Genomic DNA, 13,961 nt, shown 5'->3' with positions numbered 1-13,961 from the left:
GAAGATTATTCACTTGATCCCCTTTTTGTGTTAAAACCAAATGCTCTGGTTTACATTTTAAGAATTCTTAAATATATGGATCCATTTACTATTATCTTATCCAAATTTAAAAACAGAAAACTTTTTCTGAAAATTTATAAAACTGTGGCAATTTACCATGCACTGTATGTAAAACATGCATGTAAAACCTTCAATAGTCTATGATAAAGAAAGATAACTCTTGCTAATTGAAGCAATTTTTGTTGCAAACCTATACAACAAAGTACTATTCTGAACTAAAATGCAGCGCTTCAATATGTTTTGTAATATAAATTGAAAATGTATATAACTATATATCATTTTCATATACATTTCATATTTTTAATTTTATGCTGCGATGGTATTTAGCTTATTCTAATCACTATGTCTAGTTTTCTTCATATCATGATTAGAAACATTATCAATTTTTGAAAAATCTAGCAGCGCTTCATCACTTTAACTTTGTTTCATATGAATCGGTTGATATTGACTTTGATGAAAATCAATGATTTTTTAAAAAAATATATGGCAAAATCAATAGCAGAGGGATATTACACCTTAAATTTCTCCTCCCTCTGATTTAAATAGACATAATTCAAGTAGGTTCGGTTCAATTTTTCCGGATTTGGATTATTTATAGGTATTTAAATATTCTCAATTTTTTAAACTGTAGGCTAATTTTGGTAAATTTAAGCGTGCATAAAAATCAGAAGTATCCATCAGTGCTTAACTATTACGAGAAAAAAAGCAATTTGTTGATATTTTCTACATAAAACGGGACTGAAAAAGGGCCCATTCTCTACAGCTTAAGTGCACTTGTTTCTGAGCTGTTTTTCTCGTATATTTTACATCATATTAATCCTATCTAACGGCTCAAGAGGTAAAATAATGCTCTGATTTTTCTATATTAAATAATAAAGAAACTCTTAAATAATTGATACAATTAATACTCGTTTGCCTTATACCCTAATTACCCGCCACGATCAGGAGAAACGGACGACATCTTACTAACTATTTGCTTCGAGTCAATATAATTTCTTTACAACTAAGAGTCTACCTAATGGTTTTACAACTATAAAACTTTATTCTGATTAAACGCAACATTTTTAATTTCAGCCGTATATCCACTTTATCTCTATTTTGTTTATTTTCAGTTTGTTTTTCTTTTATTGCATTTTTCAGAAAGTTCATAGGTATTAAGTAATATCGAGTCAATTAATTGCTTATTTTTTTTAAGTTGAAAAGGCTCTTAAGATTGTAACGCTATTCAAGTTTGCCTTTTTCTTTACAAAAAAAACCCAACAATTTAAAATATAATTCTGGTAGTGTTCACAAAGGTACAAGTGCATCTGGGTTTTCTTACAACCTGGATTCAGTGGGTAGACCTAGGAAACAGCGGGGGCGTCGGAATGTATTTAATATTAAACCGGCGAATTTGATCAATAATGGTGGAAGGATTAACTGGATTTTACTGAAAATGAAGATATTCTACGATGTGTAAATCTAACACTAATTTTATTGTCACTTATTTGATGACAGTATGAGAAACAAAACCAAATTGTCCAAAATAGTTGGTTGTCTTATCGACACATAGATAACGCAATATCAAGATAACGCAACTCACGCTTATTATGATAGGTTAATATGATTGTTTAGAAGCAACAAATATGATTTTATTTATCAGTCTCGTTTGCAAATCAAAAAACGTTAAAAAAAGAAATTCATTTGCGGAAAGTTCAAAGGAGGTGTAACATATTAGTGTAAAACTAACTTTCACTTGACGCCATTGTTGTTTGCTGGAATGATTTACAACGCAAAAACGAGATTTCAATTGGCAGCAAGAAAATATTTGTCCAACCGAATGCTGAAAGTTTTGTAATTTTTTGTTTATTGTCGAACACCAACTGCACAAATGAACACATATTAAATTATTAACCAAAGCTGATCCGGACTTTAATTTAATAATGGTAAGTTGAAGAGAATTATTTTTTTTTCATATGTGCTGATTTTGAAACATGTACTCGTATGTGCGGTACCGTTACGTATGTGTGTGGTGTTAACGCACATATCCATCCTATCATTCTTCCTTTCATCAGCATTTTTCTTCCGATCTTTTATTATCGTTGATGTTCTAAATACAAACAACCGTGTTTTAAAAGGTCCCCTATTTGAAATTTGAAAACCGCTTGCGTAAGATGGGTAGCCTTTAATTCAGTCATGTAAATCAATGTATAAGCAAAAATGCATCAACAGACATGTTTATTTATAAATACAGATTCATTTACGAATGTAATTTCAAATGTTATAATGTACACAATTTTACGTCTTTGCATAAAGTTGTATGGCTTTCCTTGTAATAATGGTCTTTTGACATTTCTTCTACGAAATGTTGTTGCATTGAACTGTTGAACCACCCCGACAAAATTTGTTTATATTTTCGTTCCCCGTTACATTAGATGGTGCTTTAGGACTTTCAGGGTCTACATTGTTTTCATATTTTTTTAAAGATGTGTACTTATTTTCAAAATGTTGTTAATTTGAGTTTTTTTAAAATTGAAAAGTTTCCGCTGTCATTTGATATTAAATACCCTTTTTTTTTTTATCTAACGCAAGATCTTTCGGGATTTTTATTTCATTTAGATGAAATACATTCCTCTTTACGTTCGGAGTACTAGAAGCCATATCAAATGAATAAGATACAAAGAAAGTAAACATATTTCATCGTAATTGATTTTAACACATTTAAGGAACACAAAAAAATATTCAATTACCCAGCGACTCCATGATTTCATAACGATCAAACTGGGGATCTGTAATCAACTTACACGGGTGACACATCACCAGACAGAACTGTCAGTTGTGGACAAAATAGCCGCTAAATACAGTGCATTTACGTTGTTGGTTAGTAATTTGGATGGCCGCTACTGGCCGCGTGACGCGAGTTACCAGCTATTCGAGGGCAAATAAATTAGGAACCCCTTCGGGGGGGGGGGGGGGGGGGCAAAAAGTGGCCGTTGATCGGGAGTGGCAGCTGATTTCATGTGGCTGCTATGACATTTTTGACTGTAAAATCTATTGATTACCTATACGTTAGTTCTTATCAAACAGCCTATTTATTTCTGACTATAAATTTGTTAATTATCTACACATTAATTCTAAACAAACAACCTATTTATTTTACCGGTACATTTTTCATCTGTATGCTATGTTTCCGCGAACTAATTTTGAAAAACAATGAAATATGTGCACTCTAAGAATTATCAAATGTTCAACTGTATGTGTCTATGTTGATATTACGAATCAATTTTGAAACTTATAGACTAATAATTTCATAAAAAACAAGCGACAAAAAATATGTCAAAATATAAATATAAGTCATAATGAATCATTTTTCGAATATTATTAGGTGACATTTTCGCTAACTTCCATTGATTTATCATTTTCCAAATTCAGATCATTTTTGTAAATAATTTAATTCTTCCATTTCATCTAATGTAACTAAAAATTTGATATCTAGAAGCTCAAAATTTAAATTGTTCCAACTAGGTTTCCATCGTGAATGATGAAATACATCCTTAAAAAAATATTGCTACCATTACCAATACTGAGAAAGCTTTATTGTCATAAAAGGAAATTGGAAATTAGTAAACACAATAATTTCAAACATAAAATCATAAATCGAAACACATTTCAGGAAGAGAAACATTCGGCACTCGGATATTGAACCCTGATCGCCTTCACACATGTCCACTACTATAACGAACGAAAAAGGCAAATTCTCGCTTCAGGATTTTTAAGCTCAGAATCTCATAAATGCGTGTATCGATTTTAAAACAGATTTATTATTGTGTATACATTAAAACCTCTCTGTCGAAGAAAGACAAACAATATTCAAAATAAAAAAGGAAAAGATTAAGATTTTTCATATCCTCTCGGTGTCGATAGAAAGTGACGGCGGACATTCGGATTGGAGGGTGGAGTTAATAGAGTTATCTACATTTTTTAAGTTTATTGGCCAAAATTTAATTCTGTTTGGTAGCCAGCCTCAATTAAGAATTTATGCTTTCATAAAGTAATCGCAGATTACACAACGATTTTGAGAGGGTATTAATGAGCAAAATTTATGACACATTTAACCTTGATTTCTTATCACAGGTTCGGGGACGTCGTAACAGCCGGCTGTTTAAGAGAGAGAGAAATATGCAATTGAGTACCCTTGTTCAGAACTCAATTCAAAGCGTTCGTAGCTCTTTCAGTTGCATATTATTTTATATGAATAAAGAAACTCGATCTTGATGCAACCATCACCCACGACAAAATGAAAGTCCCGTATTTATGACATCTTCTTTTTAAATGAAAATGGGTCACGTAAATTTATTTACCTTGTTATCAGTAATGTGCAAAACAATTTTGTTAAAAACCATTCGGATTGTACACAAAAGTACCCTGAAAAGTATTTTAAAAAGATTCTTAAGTTTCTGATAGACAACATCTATTTTGTTTTTGAAAATCAGGTCTCCCAAGGGGTACCAATTGTGTTCCATTGTTAGAAGACGTATATTTTTTTCATTCGTATGAAGCAGAATTTATTCAAACCTTGTACATGAAAGTGTAGTCACTCACTGTTGCTTTCACCTCAAAAGTCGGGTATATCGACGACGTAATATATATGTGTATCAATTAACAATTGTTACTTCCATACTTACGTCGACACGATATATCCCAGTAAAGATGAAATAAAATATACCACATAGTCTGCGTCATTTGTATCATACTTGAATATTTTATCGGAAATGGACATCAGTCAGCATGCGACCCAGTGGAAGATTGTATTTGCTGACAAGGTCGTTGTATCGACCATAGAACTTACGAAAAAATGTCTTCAAATGAGACTGTTGATAGTCCTTTTTGTTAGTTTTCTGTTAAATTCCGTTCATAAAAATCCACACTGTCAACTTGCGAGAACATTCATAAGCATGTCCATTCCTTTGACCATTTAATTTTTACCATTTAAACTCTGCTTTTCTAATATGCAATCTCGTGTTACATTCTCTATATATCCTTCATAATTTGAATGTTGATTGATATTAAATAAATCATGCTTTTGTTCAAAACCTTTGTGAAGGCTGTCTCCCCTTTCTTAGAATTATATAAATGTTCGGCGCTATTTTTAAATTATTGGTTTTTTTTTTCAATTTTCAACAATATATAAAAATATTTAGACGTGAAAGGTTATGCTTTATATTATTTTTTGCTATTGTATCGTTAATTCACAAACTAGTCTGAATAAAAACAGAGGTATTGGAGAATTAACGATTTCAAATTTGAGGCCATTACACTCTCTTGCGGGCTGAGATAAATATCAGCCCTGATCGAGGGTGATACAGCCCTAGCTTCCGGTTGCTGTCTCACCTAGTCCAAAACACGTGTATCAGGGATGATTACACTACTAGGTATATGATATAGACTACGATTTGTCAATGAAAGAGCACCTACTCCATAAACTTTAAACATCTCTAAAATTCTTAACTTTATCCAGCATCCGAAACCTATGCCTCGGCGATCAAACCTGTCAAGTGCAGAAGTATTATAAGCTGCATCATTTATGCAAGTGCTGAAATGAGGCCTAGTAGTAGCTTAGCTATGGCCATCAAAGGGCACCTGCTTCAAAAAACTTACCCTCATGCAGCATTCAAAATCTCTGGCTAAGATTCAACATTCATGCCTGGCTAGTGCATAAGTATCATAAGATGCATTACCAATGAACTCTTGGCGAAGCTAGAACCAGTAATACTTAAGAAATAGTCATCAAAGGGATCTGCTCCAAAAACATTGAAGGGACATGGTCACGATTTTGGTTATTTTTTTCTGATTTTAATGTTTGTAATGCTTCAGTAAGGCATTTTTAATAGACAACCAAAATTTGAGTGTCATTCGTTGAGTTATAAGGGAGTTACATAGCTTACAATTCTTCGCTATGTAAACAACGCTTTAATTTTGTTCACATTTTGAAAGTTGAAGTAAAAGTTCCTGTTTTTGATCTAAAATGAAAGTGTTAAATGTTTGGAACTGTTAATTTATTTATAAAATGAATAAGAAGGAAGACAAATCAGCTTGAAAAAGATTTTTACTGGTAAATTGAATATATGTAAACAAAAAAAGTCACGAGCATTGTTTACACGACGTAAAATTGTGAGCCCTCTATCTAACTTGTAACTCTACGACTGACTCTCACATTTTATTTGATTATTAGAAATGCATTCATTAAGCATTGTAAACATTACAACCGAAAAACAGAGTTTCACAAAAATCGTGACCATGCCCCTTTAACCAGTTCAAATAACCTTATCCTCATCCATTATCCGAAAACTTTGGTTTATAATCAGCACTCAAGCTTGTTAGGTGCAAAAGTATCATAATATACTAGTGCATGCAAGTTAGGACTAGTATTTATTAAGGTATTTATTAAGATATAGTCATACGTAAACCAAAAAAGTTTGCTAGAACAGCATTTTTTTCAACATTTAAACCTGTATTAATTTTCTCTAACATCCGAAACCTATGACTTACACTCAGTACTCAATTATGTGTAGTGCACCACTATCACAAAATACCTCATTCATCCATGTTTAGTAAAGATTAAACAGATAATATCTAATAGTTGTCTATCAATGGGCACCTGCTCAAAAACTTAAACCAGCTCCAAAAACATAAATCCCATCCGGAATTCAAAACCTATGGATCCGATTCAGCATTCATGCCTGTCAATGCATAAATATCATTAGACTCAGCTGCAAGTTTGGTGACAATATGACCAGAAGTAATTAAGTTATGGTCATCAAAATGCACTGGCCCCAAAAACATAAACCTCATCAAACATCTAAATCCTATGGTTCAGAGTCAAAATTCAACCTGTCAAGTGCAAACATAATGTAAGATACATCACCAATGCAAGTCTGATGAAGATAGGACCAGTAGAAAGTAAGATATATATATTAAATGGCACCTGCTTCAAAAACTTTAACCAGCTCCTCGAACTTTAATCTCTTCCAGCATCTGAAAATCGTGGCCCAGATTCAGCATCCAAGTCCCCTAAGTCCATGCAAGTGTGGTGAAGGTTGGACAAGTAATAACTTAGATACATGACTTGCTCCAAATTATATTTAACCAGGTCCGGACACAGACACAGGGGGGCTAAAGCAAAGCTTCCACAGACTTCGTCTCCGTGAGGTAAACACGCAATTAAGGTCTTACATGGTGGTTTTATCATGCAAATTACATGTACATTTAAGATCAGAACAACCCCTATTTTAATAGTCATTTATCACTTATCCCACAGACCAATTAACTTAGATGTCATTTTTTCTTCACTTCTCTAGAGACAGCGATTTAGATGTCACTTTCTTCCATAGACCACATAACTCAAATGTAATGTTCTCTCCATCCCTTCCTCCAGACCACGTGGCTTAGATTTCACTTATTCTACAGACCACCTGTCTTAGTGTCACTCTCTTCTACAGACCACCTGTCTTAGTGTCTTTTTCTCCTACAGACCACCTGTCTTAGATTTCACTTTCTCCTACAGACCAACTGTCTTATATTTTAATTTCTCCTACAGACCACATATCTTAGTGTCATTCTCTCCTACAGATTACCTATCTTAGTGGCACTCTCTCCAAAAGACCACCTGCCTTAGTGTCACTCTCTTCTACAGACCACCTGTCTTAGTGTCACTCTCTTCTACAGACCACCTGTCTTAGATTTTACTCTCTCCTACAGACCACCTGTCTTAGATTTTACTCTCTCCTACAGACCACCTGTCTTAGTGTCACTTTTTCATACAGGCGACCTGTCTTAGTGTCACTTTCTCCTACAGACTACCTGCCTTAGTGTCACTCTCTCCTACAGACCACCTGCCTTAGTGTCACTCTCTTCTACAGACCACCTGTCTTAGATTTTACTCTCTCCTACAGACCACCTGTCTTAGTGTCACTTTTTCATACAGGCGACCTGTCTTAGTGTCACTTTCTCCTACAGACTACCTGCCTTAGTGTCACTCTCTCCAACAGACCACCTGCCTTAGTGTCACTCTCTTCTACAGACCACCGGTCTTAGATTTTACTCTCTCCTACAGACCACCTGTCTTAGTGTCACTTTCTCATACAGGCGACCTGTCTTAGTGTCACTTTCTCCTACAGACTACCTGTCTTAGATTTTACTCTCTTCTACAGACCACCTGTCTTAGTGTCACTTTCTCATACAGGCGACCTGTCTTAGTGTCACTTTCTCCTACAGACTACCTGTCTTAGATTTCACTTCTTCTACAGACCACCTGTCTTAGATTTCACTCTTTCCTACAGACCACCTGTCTTAGTGTCACTTTCTCATACAGGCGACCTGTCTTAGTGTCACTTTCTCCTACAGACCACCTGTCTTAGATTTTACTCTCTTCTACAGACCACCTGTCTTAGATTTTACTCTCTCCTACAGACCACCTGTCTTAGTGTCACTTTCTCCTACAGACTACCTGTCTTAGTGTCACTTTCTCCTACAGACCACCTGTCTTAGATTTTACTCTCTTCTACAGACCACCTGTCTTAGATTTTACTTTCTCATACAGGCGACCTGTCTTAGATTTCACTTTCTCCTACAGACCACCTGTCTTAGATTTTACTCTCTCCTACAGGCCGCCTGTCTTAGTGTCACTTTTTCCTACAGACCACCTGTCTTAGTGTCACTTTCTCCTACAGACCACCTGTCTTAGATTTCACTTCTTCTACAGACCACCTGTCTTAGATTTCACTCTTTCCTACAGACCACCTGTCTTAGTGTCACTTTCTCATACAGGCGACCTGTCTTAGTGTCACTTTCTCCTACAGACTACCTGTCTTAGTGTCACTCTCTCCTACAGACCACCTGTCTTAGTGTCACTCTCTCCTACAGACCACCTGTCTTAGTGTCACTTTCTTTTACAAACCACCTGTCTTAGTGTCACTCTCTCCTACAGACCACCTGTCTTAGTGTCACTCTCTTCTACAGACCACCTGTCTTAGATTTCACTCTTTCCTACAGACCACCTGTCTTAGTGTCACTTTCTCCCATAGACCACGTGAAAAAGCTATCAACTGCATGACTTATATGTAATTTTTTCCAACAGCTCACATGACTTACATGTGACTTAGATGTCATTTACTCTACACCATAAGGCAATAATATCCTATCCCGTTTTGTAAATAACACAATACATGGTAAATTAAATATTTTACTTTCAATTCAGCATCCAAACATATACAATACATGACAAAACATTTAATCCACATATCATAAAACAATATTTGATCCTATTTACGAGTAATATAATTGATAATAAATAAACCAAAGGGGGTTCTAATAATGCCATTATATCTAGTGAGAAATATTTGACAGGCATGGATAAACTCCCTTGTATTGACATTATAAATAGATGTGATGAGATTTCATCAAAGATTATAACATATGACATGATAGACCAATTTAAACTTAAAGGAACCGTATAGTTTTTCAAGATACATGTACCTATATATTCATACTTAAGGGGAATAGTTGGGAGTGTTGGGTCAAATTATGAGAATCAAAAAATGGCAGTATGGTCAATCTTACATCAATGACAAGATACACGTAAAACAGGTTCAAGGCAATAGGTTATACAGATAAAACTAGAAAAAATACTGATAAAAGGGCAGAACTGTTGTACTATTGATATAAACAATGAATTCCTCTGCATGGCAGGTAGTCAGATTATACTGGGGGGGAAGGGGGGTGGAGGGGGTGATAGATTTACATGGTAGAGACAAGCAGCTATTTATGTTTAATCACAAACAGTAAGGACTAGTTTTATACAGCAATGATCTCATAGAATATGAAACAAATATCATACACCATAAAAACATAACAATTCTATGTCTACATTTCTCCAAATAAAACTCTGACATTAGTATCATAAAATATTGCTATAGTCTTTGCATAATGAATAGTAACTGGACTTTACAATGAATTACATTCCTTATTTTGGTTCCTGAAATGGCAGGACTTATGATTATTGCAGGTAAAAAGAATGTTATTGTCCAACATCAGAGAGTATGGAGCCAATGAAGGTCAAGGTCGGACAAGGACACAGTGAAGACAAAGTTATAACAAGGTTCTCTGGACCTCACGCCTATCTCCGTGGAAATAACCTTGATTTGGAATACCTGAAAACTAAGACAAGTTATTGTTTATAAATAGGCAAAACACATCTCATAGATTTTTAATATCAACTAAAAACTTGATAACAATATCAAGACCTGGAAATTAAAATCTAATAAACTCTTTAAAAGTAATAAAATTTAAATCATTTTTTCATAACCTTAATGTTTCAAACAATAGCACAGAAAGAAAATATCAAAGAGTATACACCACAGCAAATAAGATTCAAATAGCCTGTTGAACTTGGCATTACTGAGCTAGCCTATCCTGACACACTCTATGTCTAGAGAAACCCTGGCCTCCTCTGACATACACACAGTATATACTGTGTTACTGGAGTTCTGGCTTAAAAATGTGTTGATTGTTGAAATATGTCATCCTGTCGAGAATTTATTTGGATAAGATGATGGAATCATATTACAGCATGCAATATTAAACTCATACTTAAAACGGTCATCGTATAACAGTTTTAGGCGCAACTTTTTAGATCTCCGATTAATAACATTATATTATTTAAGGTAATAAAATTAAGCCATATATCATATTTTAATCTCAAGTGGAGAATTTGAAAACATGACTTATAGATTATAAATCAGCCTCAATAAGATAATGAAAGAATGCAGTGCACTAAAATAATTGTAAATGTACTGAATATGGTTTAACATGTACTAAAATAATTGTAAATGTACTGAATATGGTTTAACATGTACTTAAAACGAATGCAGCTGTACCACGCACCATTTGGTGATGCTGTTACACTTCCAGTAGTGTAAAATGAATGGATGACTTCAAACAAAATGTTTCAAAATCTTGTGTTTTTCTGACTGACTAGGAGTGTGTCAAAATCATGTCTTTGTTTGACTAACTGAAATTCATCAAAATCGTCTTTTTAAATGAAAGTGTGTCTAAATCATAGTACAACATGAACTCAAAATGGGTGTGTCTAAATCATGGTGCAACATGAACTCAAAATGGGTGTGTCTAAATCATCAAAATGGGTGTGTCTAAATCATGGTGCAACATGAACTCAAAATGGGTGTGTCTAAATCATGGTACAACATGAACTCAAAATGGGTGTGTCTAAATCCAAATGGGTGTGTCTAAATCATGTTTTTTTTAACTGACTGGGTTATAAATCAAAAGGAAAATGTGTTTGATGAAAACAATGATTTTTATTAGTTTTGTTTGAGACTGTTATTTGCTTTTAAAATAAATAAGCAGTGATATAATTAAAATCACAATTTGTTATGATTACTAGTTTACAGTCAGATCAACAATATCAACAGCTGATATCAAATTTTGATATTCTTGGTTTTAGACCTGACCTACTGTAATACAATGGTGTCACTTTTGAGACTTGAACCTTCACTCTCACTCACCAGAATACATCCCGCTAAGTCTCTGATGCAGATTTTCGAGTAGAGATATTTAGTAATCATGGGACGAGGCCTTTCTGATCCTGACTCGATGTATTACAGATGAGTGACCAACTTTTGTAGGGCTGGGAGAAGAAGGGGAGAGGATTTTCCTGTAAGAAATGAAAAAAAAAACTTTATTTTGTGACAGGACTTTGCATGAAATAAGTTTTACATTTAAACATCTAAGCAGGTTTTATAGTTTTTATTAAAAAATTTTAAAACATAATTTGCAATCAAATATTGTAAAATTTGTCGACTCTAAACCAGTTAGAGTATTTTGATTATAATGTACTTTTATCCCCATTAATATCAACAGGTGTCCCATACCACCTTAATTGTTTTCTGTCTTACATCTCTGGTTTAATTAGCTCACCTTCTAGCACCCGAGTTTTCAGAAGTGGGTGAAGTTTGCTGCTGTAGTCCCACCTGGTCGGTGTGGTATGGACAGAGATATTGCCGCTGACATAGTAACTATCAAAACCCCTCCCACTGACTGATAAGAAGAGATTCCATTGGTTACTCCATTGCTGTTGACATGGTAGCCACTAGAGGCTCCCGCTAGTAAGTGATATGGAGAAGGTCCATTATGGAGGTGTCTCTGAGTAAAGCTGGAAGACAAATAGGACGGACTGTATGGAGACTGATGAACACTTAAAGGGAGGGGCGATGAAGCGTGACTGTTGAAGGGTCCTGAGCCTTCAAGTGTGACTGGGTGTCGATGCGGAGTGATGAGAAACTGTTAGAGTTGGGTGCGTAACCTGTAAATAAAGAGACGTGTCTTATTACAATCAGACGTGGTTTTACCGTCAACTTGATCACTCTGTCGAATGGACCTGTGCCATGAAATAAACATGTTTATTATTCAATTTGTTAACTACTGTGTTTATCATGTAATTTCTTTACTTATGTAAAAATTAAGTAAAACACCAAATTGTAAATATATTCTTCTTAAAATGGTTCTATAAATTTTACATTGGAGTGAAAATCAATTATTCCATACTAAAAATGATGAGCAATTGAAAATTAAGCAACCTATGATACGAGTATGCGACTAAAAAGTCTATAAAAACAATAAGCCCATGGGCCACATCGCTCACCTGAGCAGCAATAAACATATTATAATAAGTTTTATGGCGTCATACACAACATATCAAAAAATGTAGTATAATATATCCTGTATTAAAAAAAAATCCCCTGCATATTTTTACGTTTTCCACTGAGTCCCTTTGTAACAAGATGGTTTTATAGTCATATCACATATCGAGCTTCTACACAAGTTTAAGTTTTTCTGCCCGATCGGTTTCAGAGAAGAAGATTCTTTCAGATTAATTCTTAATAATCATATCTATATGAACCCCTTTCCTCCCGAATAGCCCCAATCTATCCCCAGGGATTACGATTTTATCACACTTTATGATTTCAAACAAGTGTCAGCTTATCTGCCCGATCGGTTCCTGAGAAGAATATCTTTAATAGATTTTCCCTATATATTCCCAAAATGGAATGTACTCATATTTATTCTTAACATAGTGAATTTAATAATATTATGCAAGGAAACTCTGCATGTTGATTGTACCTATGCATCTTTATTTTGTGCTATTCATTGTCTACTACACCTGTAAGAGCACTGGATTCCTGGAGCTCGGTAGATTGTTTACATCCCGCTGCCAGCGTCTCCTCTAGTGTATTGTATATCGGTTTCAGAGAAGATTTTTAAATCTACTCTATATATTCATATGTAAAAATTTGACCCCTAATTGTGGCCCCACTCTACCCCCAGGGATCATGAAGTGTGCAAACTATAATTTCCTTTACACTACCTAAGGATCCTCTCAAACAAAGAACAGGTTTTTTTTACCAAAACATTTTTTAGAAGAAGATTTTGGAAAAATATTAGCAAATTTTCATTGAATTTTATCATCTCCCTTTGAAAGCGTGCATGACCCTCCATTTTAACAAATATAAATTCTATTAACTTAAGGATGCTTTGCACCAATTTTGGTTGAAATCAGCTCAGTGCTTCCATAGAAAAGTCGAAAATGTCAAAAGTTTACAGACAGACAGATAGACGTACGCTGGACAAAACATGATCATCAATTCTCATTTGAGCTTTCAGCTCAGGTGAGCTAAAAAATGTAGAATTAGGTCACTAGGTCACCTTGTTGGAGGTCGACTGTACCCCATCACAGCGGATCCCACTTCCACTTCCTGACCAAGAACTGCATCCTGCAAGAACAGTAAAGGGAGAGAAATCTACTGCAGATGTTAAGATAACAGTATATATCAATGTGCTTCACTTAC

At 34.6% G+C, this 13,961-nt stretch overlaps 1 protein-coding gene across 1 annotated transcript in view; it reads right to left on the bottom strand.

The window, feature by feature from the left end:
* Nucleotides 1-9,266: 9,266 nt before the first annotated feature.
* The window catches only part of LOC128162486 (uncharacterized), an 85,759-nt gene continuing 81,064 nt past the window's right edge, over nucleotides 9,267-13,961 (bottom strand). The window contains exons 21-24 of the mRNA XM_052825716.1: nucleotides 13,819-13,886; nucleotides 12,034-12,418; nucleotides 11,622-11,770; nucleotides 9,267-10,254 (exon numbers count right to left, since the gene is read on the bottom strand). The gene's annotated coding sequence lies outside the window, so the exon portion shown is untranslated. The remainder of the gene's footprint in view (nucleotides 10,255-11,621; nucleotides 11,771-12,033; nucleotides 12,419-13,818; nucleotides 13,887-13,961) is intronic.

Source organism: Crassostrea angulata, chromosome 9, assembly GCF_025612915.1.
Source record: "Crassostrea angulata isolate pt1a10 chromosome 9, ASM2561291v2, whole genome shotgun sequence".
Taxonomy (NCBI): domain Eukaryota; kingdom Metazoa; phylum Mollusca; class Bivalvia; order Ostreida; family Ostreidae; genus Magallana; species Magallana angulata.
Note: the sequence above shows the minus strand (reverse complement) of the source record. Positions and strands in the feature narration are given on the sequence as shown.